This window comes from Lissotriton vulgaris, chromosome 2_2 (genome assembly GCF_964263255.1).
Source record: "Lissotriton vulgaris chromosome 2_2, aLisVul1.2, whole genome shotgun sequence".
Taxonomy (NCBI): Eukaryota; Metazoa; Chordata; class Amphibia; order Caudata; family Salamandridae; genus Lissotriton; species Lissotriton vulgaris.
The window spans coordinates 90,895,508-90,906,665 of record NC_141688.1 but is presented as its reverse complement, the minus strand read 5'-3'; positions in this window follow the sequence as shown (position 1 = coordinate 90,906,665).

Below are 11,158 nucleotides of genomic sequence, written 5' to 3'. Positions count from 1 at the left end.
GGCAAGATTAGAGGATCTGATGCGGGCGGCCGATTGGTCCTTAGATTCCACCTTTAAGAGGTTTTATTTTAAACCGGTGTTGGAGGTGGCAAGGCTAGTTGTCGACAGGCTTTGAACTGACATGATCCGAAGCCTCCAGTCCTGCCATAGAATGAAAATGTGCCTAGCCCTCGTACTGGTAAGTTTCAATTCTATTAAGGACTCGGAGGCAAGGATTATCCCTCCCAATGACTTCCAGGAAGTGGACCCTCCCTGTAAGACTGTAAGTAAACCATTCATGTGATTTTTCAGCGTAGTTATGAGTGATGATGTATTACACTGTTATCTCTCCATGCGACATGTTCTGTTGATTGAGGTTCTGACTCTGACACAGGCTCTTTTGCAGAAAACACCGGTTCCAAACAGGATGCGTGAAAACTAAACAACAAGTGCTTTGCGCGAAGAAAGAGGAAGAGGAAACAGCAGGGGTGCATTATGGGAGCTGGTCAGAGTGCGGACACAGACGAAGGACTCCTGATAAGACTTTTTGTTTTCCCAAGTGTTCATGGGAAATGTAGTTTTGTTATTGTTTAATGTTGCTGCTGTAAATAATAAAAAGCGAAGGAAGAAGGCATACTCCTCGTCTCTGAGTCCTTAATAGAATTGAAACTTACCAGCACGAAGGCTAGGCAAATTTTCATTATCAGGTGATTTTTTCTGGTCAGACCAACTCCTCAGATGACCGAGGGATTCACCTGACTTCATTCATTTCATCTCATCAGATGTGAATTGTAACGCAAATTACGTTTTATGCACATTTCAAGCAGAGAGGGTGGCTTCATCCTGAAGAATTCCACTGACCCCTCATTAGAGGGTTAAATAGGCAGAAACATGTAGACCTCTGCTAGTGGGTAGAAGTGACTCCTACTTTTCTTTTACCACCTACCACCGTTACAGGACACAATAACTGTAGGTAGATCACCTAGGAAGAAGCTTTAACTTATACATACATCTAGGTTGCATACATATATTTTACCGTTAGGATTTACGGCTCACATGACTAGCACAGGCACACATAATCTTCCATCTCTGCAGCCTTATAACCCATGATAATAGAACAGGCCTTCAGAATGTTTAACCTCTAGAGTTTTGCACCTCAAGGATTTGGTACAGCCATAGATATTTCATCTCAAGGGCTTAATGGCTCGTAGCACTGTCCCAGTCACATATAATTTTACACTCTAGTAGGAACATAACGCTATTTTACTTAACAAACATTGTACAAATGCATACAATTATCATAGCGCCTCGCAAGGCAACAGAGCTTAGCACAGTGTTTTTCGAATGCAAGACCCCATTACCTTTATGCCGGACCACAATAGTCCTTCAGCCGTACCTTCTCAGAAGAGGAATGAATGTTTATCTAGTGGACACTGTGTTTGGCGGTGCACTGGTGTTTTAATGCCAGCGTGAAGGCATAAGGAGTAACCCACAGCACACCATGTCATTAAAGACCCTGTTTCCAATTAAGGGTGTTAGTGTCACGATCTAAAGCATTTTGGGTATTTTAGTCTTGGTGCACCTCAATTGACCAAATCAGACTAATACAGCTGTTGGAAAGCAATTGCAGGTAAAAGGTCCAGAACTGAACTAGTGTCTGTAATGACATGGAGCGAGGTGATTGTAGTACTTAGCCCTCTCTGCAGGGCCAATCCCAAACCTTTTACTGTTTTGCTGAATTAATTTTTGTTGGCTTTATGAGTGTGTGGACTATACCACAGCTTAGCAGAGCTAAAGTGCTTGCACTCACTCCCTAAAACATGATCAAAGTTTTCTCACACCCAATTGGCACATTTAATTTACCTAAACATTCCCAGTATAGCGGTACTACATGTACCCTGAGCCTAAAAATTAAATGCTACCAGTAGACCTGCAGCATTTGCCACCCACTTAAGTATAATTTTTTCAAAACATGGTTCATGCCTGCCATTGCAGCCGGTATGCAGTTTTAAATAGTCAGTTCAATTTGGCAAAATAAACTTTTGAAAAGCCTAAAACTCCTCTGTTAATACCTGAAAGGGACCCCTAGGTTAGGGTCTAAATAGTCCATAGGGCAGGGTGTGTGTATTTATAAAGCTGTACATGTATTTCTAAGTTTTACATGTCCTTGTAGTGAATAACTCACAAATTCATTTTTCACTACTGTGAAGCCTACCTCTCCCATAGAATAACATTTGTTTACATTATTACATTTAAGAAGTAATAACTTTTGTTTGGGAGAAGGCAGAAATGTCACGTTTGGTGTCTAGTGAATTGTAATTTTAAATCCTCTTTAATGGTAAAGTCGAATTTTAAGTCACAATTCTGAAAATGCCACTTTTAGAAAGTTGGAATTTTCTATCTTAGCTATTTGGTGCCTCAGCCTATTTCTTGGGTTACATGGCTAGGTGTAGTTGGCAGTTAGCATTTGTGTATTCCTCCCAAACAGCCACACAAGAGAAAGACTGGGTGTTGGCAGGATGGTCCATCTGAGGCTGCATGGGGGGGTTGTACACAACCTAATTTGCACTTCAAAGACACTCTCACACACAGAACAACACACTAGCCTATTGTGCCTGCAGACTGACTGGGATCAGGGCAGGGAAGCAGGAAATTACAGACACTTCTGTAAGGAGAAAACTCCAGAAGCTTCTCCCACTTCAAAGCTGGCTTCAGGTATAAAAATGGAACCCTCAGATCCACTCTTCAGTTCACTTCCGGGTCTGTGGGAGGCCTCTCAGAGGACTGCCCTTCTGCCTTGGCATGCTGTGCACTTCAGACCGCAGCCTTGCTTCACCACGAGGACTGCAGTCCTGCTCTCCTGCCTTAACCTAAGACTTCCAGAGTTACTCCATGGGCTAGTTGGTTGTTCTCCTGATCAGAGCCTTAGGGACAGAAAGGTTCCAACTATCTTGAACGCGCACCTAGACCCAACCTGAGTGAGTCCTCACCTTCCAAGTGGTGCTCCGCCAGTCCGGGACCCTTGTAAGTGGTGCTAAAGATAGTCAGATAGCTCAAATCCAAAACTTGGAAAATGTTCTGCCAAAAATTGCTCTGAGAACTGAGAGGAGACTGGGGCCTACCTGTTCACTGGTCTGCTAAAGGTGCATCATTGGTCAGCCTGACTTCGCCGTAGCTCCCACTACATTCTTCTCCACAGCAGCAAATCCTGTTCAGTGGGTCCTCGCAGAAGAAATATCCAGCCTCTTGAAGCCCTCTTCACTTACAGCCTGTAGAGTCATCCCACTCGAGGTTTTCAACCTCCAAAAGAGACTCATTTCAAACGAAGTAATGTTCATCGGGATTTCGTCCAGTGGCTCCCCAACATGGATGCTTTCTCCAGTGGCAGCTGGTAGCAAATGGTGGAGAGCGGGTGGGGGGATGTGGGGTGAGAAAGAAGGTAAAAAAATACACAAATATATATATATATTTTTTAAATACCTGATGCTCGCGCCTCCAGTCGCCGCCTCTCCTCAACACAGGGTAAGCACCGGGCTCCCTAAGCCAATTACAACACTGCATTGAAGCATTGTGATTGGTTTGAGTGCCATGGTTCAGCGCTCAGATGGGGATAGGGGGAGCCTGTGCATGTTCCCCAACAGGCTGTGTAATGCTGCCTGGTGTGGAACATGCATAGTGTGCATGAATGTATGGCCGGCCCAAGACAGCCGGACAAACATTCATGCGCATTTTGAGTGGGCAAACCACTCCTTCTCTGGCCCTTGCTCTGGCCAGCCCTGCCCCTAACTGCACCTAGGAACAGAAAAAGAAAATGATAATAACGTTTAGTTATTGCCATTTTATTTTTCTTCTGCACTGTCTTAAATCAGTGGGGCGACGCGCCTGCGCCTTAGCGGAGGGCCCGCCCCATGCTCCTCCTTGTACAGTGCCAATGACTTTACCTTCTTAGACATATTTCTTCCAAATGTATCCGAAGGTAAGCGGAGACTGGGCCCAATCCACTTTGTGTATATGAACTGAGCTCCATCGCAGTCAGCCATAACTTTCGACTTTGCACTGGTCTTGTTTGACTTGATGTGCGCAGATGGCGCTTCGATTTTTTAGGTGCTATTTTTACTTTACACTTTAAAAATTAATAACTCTAGTTGTCCTGATTGGATATTTGCTGGTTTGGTGTCAAATAATTGATTAAAATGTACTCTATTTTGTTAATGATTTGAGATTTTTCCTGTGTTGTATTTTTACTTTATTACTGTTAAAGTGCTGCATAAATACTTTACACATTGCCTCTAATTGAAGCCTGACTGCTTTTGTGTCAGGCTACCAGAGGCTTTAGCACAGGTTAATTTAGAGAGTTTTGTGGCTCATCCTGAGAAGGGCTGTGACTGTTGCTTGAGAAGGGCTCATACCCCATTCAACTAACAAACAAATCACTCACAGTGATATTGACACAAAAGGCGATTGAGGAGAGGAGTAACCCATATCTGTTATGTTATGTTATGTTATGTTAACTGTGTCTTTTATAGATCTCGGCTACTCCGAGGAGTGTCCCGGCGCTTTTATTTATAACCTGTAACAGAAAACACAATGGGGCAAATGAAAAAGAGACCAGAAATCAAAAGAAAGAGCAAATCTAGAGAACAAAAAGCCAAGTTTTAAGGCCCTTGGTAACCCTTTTAGGCCTACCAAGCGGTACCCTAAAGGATGCTTACTTCTTCAAATAACATGTTGCACTTGCTTGGGCTTTCTTGTCAGTAGGCAAGCAATACTGAGACGTGGTGACCACGCTCCCGGATGCAGCCTTCCCCGTTGGCACACAGGGCAGATGTTATGATACGTGGATCTCACGTGCAGATGCAACATATGCATGCTTACTGATGACACACTATTATGCCATGCTGCTGTTAGAACAAGTTATGCAAGTTGTATACAGACATGCACAGTAGACATGTTGCAAATATACAATTGTAATTTGTTTACTTTTCCAATAAAAAGTAAGTAAAATGATGAATAGATATTTCCAAGAATTTAAACAAACATATTTTAATTAGATTACTTAGAATGTACTGGATTTTGTTGACAAAGTTGTTCTCCAAAAGGCACAATTCTCTGTTCCAACCAGTCATTAAAACTCCATTGAGCACAAAGCAAACAAAGCATTAGAATGGTACGTGCCCTCATAATAAAGTTCCAAGTTCTTCACCAACATTAGAATCACAAAGAATGACGACACTAAAAAGAGCCAGGCATCAAAGTGCAGTCCAAAAACAAACTGCGCAAAACATTGGTTTATTATAATTACAAATACTGATTATTGGTAAATAAATTCATATCTTACAAAACCCACCATATAAAAATAGATAAAGAGTAAATGTATTCCTTATTTAAAGGATGCATAATGGGTTACTGTCAATTACAGTCATTATACATAAAGAGTTCTAATATCTATAAAGAATCCTGTAGATCATTATATCAGGAGAAATTTGGTCTCACAACTCACCAGTTATCAGGAAACCATATCACAATTCTGCTGAGAGGACTTATTACAGGTGAGTTTTTTTTTTTCTGTAATTTTTTGTTGAGTAAAAACAATATATATTTACATGGAGCACGGGGTATACGTGAGTGGAAAAACAGAGAAAGAAGAAGGAAGAAAAGAGGTAAAGAAGGTGAGTTTTAACACTACATTTACTCTGGCAGAGCCTCGGCGTAAGCACAAGACGAAATCAATCTTGCCTTCCTAAGCGCTCTTCCAGTATTTCAAACATAAATCCACCAGGGGGCACTGGTGACATGAAAATCTACAAGGCAAATTATTACCGGAACCCCAAGATGGCCATAATGGTCGTAAACAACAGTAACTCATATGTTTTTTTAACACTCAATAACATATGTTCACTTCACAGTAATGTAATTTGGCAATAGTATACTTTGTAATAGTCTAATTTAAAATACATTTTATGGTATTTTTAACGATAACACGTTTTATAGGCATTTCTATAAGCATTTTGAGTTTTAAAATGTACTATTCGTAAAACTGTTGATTGCTTTTCATGGGCATCGTCGGTGAAAATAACGATGTATAAATTAAAACATTTCAATCACTAAGCAGGAGTGGAGCCATCTATATTTCTGACATGTTTTGTTTGTATTTTGATTTTACACAAATAAATTCATAAGGCAGCTTTTGTGCTTACTGGTCAGCACTCTACTACCACTGAGGCTTTTTTTTTTTTTTTAGAGTTTTATATACTAGACCTGAACATATCAGGTATCAGAGCGCTTTACATGAGCACCAGTTTCGTTACACAAGGACCCATTCATTTCGTTAGGCACGCAGAGATTAAGTGATTTGCCCAGAATCACAGGATGTTGAGCGTCCTTGCCGAGACTCAAACCAGGTTCCCCAGCTTCGAGGTCGACTACTCTAGCCATAAGGTTACATCCTCTCTTGATTTGGGACTCATCCGATCACTGACAAGATAGAACTTCGCCTGTTGATTTTTTGGAGGTGACTTTGGGCCACCCCATAACTACTGTTCTATTGAAGTGGGTTGGAGGAAATTCTCAGTTACCCAAATGCAACCAAACTCCCTTGGATCAAATTCGTCAAAGACTCCTTCAAGGAGATTGGTTCGTCCCATCTTTGGGATGACCCAGTGGGCAGCTGCCCACCAATCACTACAAAGGAAATGAAAATCCAATTTCTAAAATTGTAAACTCAACAATTATTTTAATACATGCACAAGGCACTTAATCCACATGATTTTTTAGCGACAAAGGATAATTATCACCTGGAAACTTTCTGTGATGACAGAGAGCCGAATCTAGCAAAAAAACCCTATATTTTCCCGTTCAGACATGGAAATCTGCCCTACAATTGTTTTAAGTCAAAGTGGTTAGGACCTTTGAACAGCTTAGACGCTGCGTGCAACATGTGTGGTTATAAGAGGGAGGATGTACCCCATTTGCCCAGCGTATAAAGGACAACAGTGTTAAATGGAAAGACCTATTTGCAGGAAACTAGGCACCTCAAGGCACGCGGAAGCATAGAGCTGAAACAACTCCATACCTGGTATTTGCACAGTCTAGATTTCTGTTTCATTGATTGGTTGATAAGAAACAAAAAGTATGATGATGTGAACTAATATGGCACTTGTTATTGGATCCTAAAACCCATGCACTCATTATTTATTTCTTATTACTTCTTATTCCTGGTCTTATTGTATTTATGGACCTGCAAGGGCAACACATGAATTTTATGTGCATTTTTATGACCTGGTGGGTTGTTTTATCTTTTTAACCTGTTGACGCTGATTTTAACTTCCTGTAGACACTGTATTTATTCTACTGTGCATCCTTTATGGTATTCTACCAAAATAAAGAGTTTTGGATTGGATTTTACACAATGCATATGCTTTGATACAAGTTTCCAGCGGTTTCAAAACCTGTTATTACTCCTCATCACCTGGTAAATTGCATGGCTTCGTTAAAAGACAGGATGTTTTCTGTGAATTTTAAATTGACACAGAAAACGTCACTTCCTGATTTGAATGCATTGACCCAGGAGTGTACAGTTGTGGATGGCCGAATTTAGAGTTTGGTGGAGAGGGGGCTTGTCACAATGGCCAACCATCTCTGACAGACTCTCGGTCCACCTTCCTGATTTGGAGTCCTGCAGGCCTCTAGGTTTACCCCTACATAGTAACATTGACTCTGTCAGTATAATCAGTTCTCAGAATGCCCGACGGAGTAGGGGCCAATGGAGAACGCACATAACATACATGGCATTTTTAAATTTATTTTCTCCTGCAGGTCCCCGCCACGTAATGCGGTGGGGAACAGGAAAAAAACACAAATGACCCCAACACCCTTGGAGAAAATACCCATGATATGGAGGCCATTAGTTTTTTGTTTTTTTTTAAACAAACTCCTCCTTTGGGAGTTTGTTTTTTCTTTCTCAAATTAGGAAACTCCAACTTTGGGAGTTTGTTTTGGAAAAAATAAACAACTTTGAAAAAGTTTGACGACATGCTTGATGGAGTCATCCATCAAATTATTCCAAAATTGACTGGAACTGTAGTGACACTGGTTCCTGCCAATGTAAAGAGATGTTCACAGGGCTAGTGGACATTGCTTAATTTGGCAGGCAGACTAAAGGGAGGGTAGCGGGCATAAACTCCTTTGCCACTCTGTCTGCCAAACCCTAAATCAGGCCCTTAATTTCTTGAGGGATTGGCACAGTTAGACTGTGAGGCTCCCTTCTAAAATCAAATGTCTGGGGAAGAGGGGTGATCAGTGCAGAGATACAACAAAGCATCCGTTTGTCACTTCTTAAAACTGCATATTTATGGTGACTTGCATAAGGATAGAGTCTGTTGCCACTAGAACTGAAAGGCTCCATGTTTGGCAAAAAGGCATAAGGAGTTTTGTAAAGAAAGGCAGGAGGCCCCCCAGGTCAGTAGAGCCTTGGTTCTTGCTCCACTTGGAGAGGACCACACGCCATATTAACCGATCACCCTCCTACTGGAGGGGAAGCTCTGCTCCAGTGGATATCCTCTACGCAGAGTTGTGTGTCAAGCAGACACTGTGTGGTTCTTTTGCCCTATTCTGAATAGTTTTTTTTTTACACAAATTTGGAGTTTTTGTGCCTTAATCAAAAACTTTAATGTCCCGAATGTTCAAGGATAACAATGTGGAGACCACTGGTCGCGATGGCCAGACTCATAAACGCAAAGATGATCATCTGCCATAAAGGAGGCAAAGAGAGTGCCACTGTGAGCTGGAGGACCAGTGGCAGACAGGAGGACCAGTGGCTGACAGACCATCAGGTCATGGGTTTCTGATGGCGGAGCTAGCTCACACTCGAAATGAGTGCCAAAAAATTGGATGGCTTTGGCGAATCGCAAAGGGATGGAGAGAGACACCCATAAAATTAGTTGCCTTTTGGGAGATGACACACAGAGTCTGTCTCTTCTAGAACTGGACTGCTTGGGGGATTGCCACAAAGGTAGGGTCTGTCCCAGATCTTATGCAATTGTCATAGGTTCAGAAAAGATGCAACATATAAACCTGGATGGCTTACTACAAGAAAAGCGACTATCGCCATCGATCAGAGAAGCATTGGTGATCCCATTGCCAAAGACAAAAAAGGATATAGCAGAAGTAACGGAATTTCGGCCCCTATCTATGTTAAATATTGATTTTAAAATTTTGAGTAAAGCACTGGCAGCTAGACTTCTGCCACAGATGCAGCGCCTGGTCCATACAGATCAGAACGGGTTTATCCCTTCCCGCTCCACATCCAATAACTTGAGACAGTAATGCCATGTTATGTTTCATGGGTACCAGAGTGGCTATCCTGACGCGGTTGTAATAGCATTGAACTTGGAAAAGGCCTTCAATTCCCTGAGAAGGGATTCTTTGTTGGCAGTCATGGGGGTAATGCGCATGGGAGATGCCTGATTGCAATGGGTCTGCCTTCTGTATACAGAACCTAGAGCACGAGTGTGCACAGGTACTACGGTTTCTGCCCCGTATTCTATCTATAGAGCGTTCCCACCAGGGGTGTCCCTTGTCACCGTTGCTCTTGCAATGGAGCCGCTAGTGGAGCGATTCAGACAAGAACGTGAGAGGCTGGGGGTGGAACTTGATGGTACTCACCATATCATATCCTTATACGCGGATGACATACTGATTTATTTGCCGAATGGCTCTCATGGAATCTCAATAGTGTTACGGATTTTGGAGGAATTTGCTATGTTTCTGGGGCTATGTCTCAACAAAAAGAAAACCTATGTGTTCCCATTGAACCCAGACATGTCTAGGCCACAAGACTTTCCGTTGGACCTGGAGTGGGCAATGATCTCCTTCCGGTACTTGGGAATTCAGATTTACCATTGGCAGGTAGATCTCTTTGATGGGAACCTCGGAAGTGCTCTTCGAGCATTGCGGGCAAATGTTACGTTCTGGCAATCGCTCAAATTGCTAGTGATGGCAAGAGTGGCGTTATCTAAAATGGTGGTGCTCCCACGTCTGTTATATTACTTTGTCAATCTGCCAGTGGTAATCCCCAAACTTTGGTTTCAAAGATTGGATGTGTTACGGATGGACTTGGTGTGGGATGGTGGACGTAATAGAGTATCTCTGCAAACACTACCGCTGCCACTAACGGAGGGAGGATTGGGTGCCTCTGATTTTGAGGCCTTCTACCTGGCAGCACAAATCCAATGACTGGCCAGGTGGCTTGCAGGGAAAGGGTTGGGACACCCTCTCATTATTGGCCGGTACTGCACAGTCAGCCCTGTACCCTAAACTGCTTAACCATCGCACAAGCTTAAACACATGGGGACGTTACTTTCTGTGGTGGTGGCGAGCTGGGATCGATGTGTGGCGCGATCCAAAGATAGATCGTTGTATGCACCCAGTACTCCCCTTACGGGACTCCCGAAGGCAGGGGGCCCCCTCTTACGCAATGACAATTGTCGGGATGCGAGGAGGCTGGAGTGTTGACAGTTGGAAACTGCCATAGAGATGGTCCATTGCTCCCAATGGTGGATTTCTTGGAATATCATGAATTGCCACAAGGTCAATTCTTGAAATACCACAATATTAGGGGGCGATGGCTGAACTTTGGGGGGAAAACGCAACAGAACCTACCACTCATGCGGTCCTCCAGGCACTAGTGACGTTGGGTACTGTGGAACACCTAGTAAACTGTCTCTATCTGGCAATAATGGAGATGACTCACAGACCTTAGCCTCGTGTGCAAGAGAGATAAGAGGGTACCCTGAACACACGGATAAACGAGAAGGAGTGGATGAAGTTCCTGGGAAGCCCGAAAAGGGTGTCTCAAAACGCAGCATTTAATTTGCTACAATTTAATGTTTTTCATAGAAGGTACCTTACGCCACATAGGTTAAATGTAGTGTATAAAAGAGATGACCAGGCATGCACTGGATGTTTATTAATAGATGCCAATTTTGATCATATGGTGTGGACATGCCCAGGACTTCAAGATTATTGGACCAAGATAGTAGACACCATCAACAAGGTCTTGGGGAGTAACTTAGTGCGCGCACCGGAAGTATGTCTTCATGGCCTATTCCCGAGACCCAAAACCAAAAAAATGGGACACAGATTTATAGATTTGGCCTTCATCCTAGCCAAACTACGAATA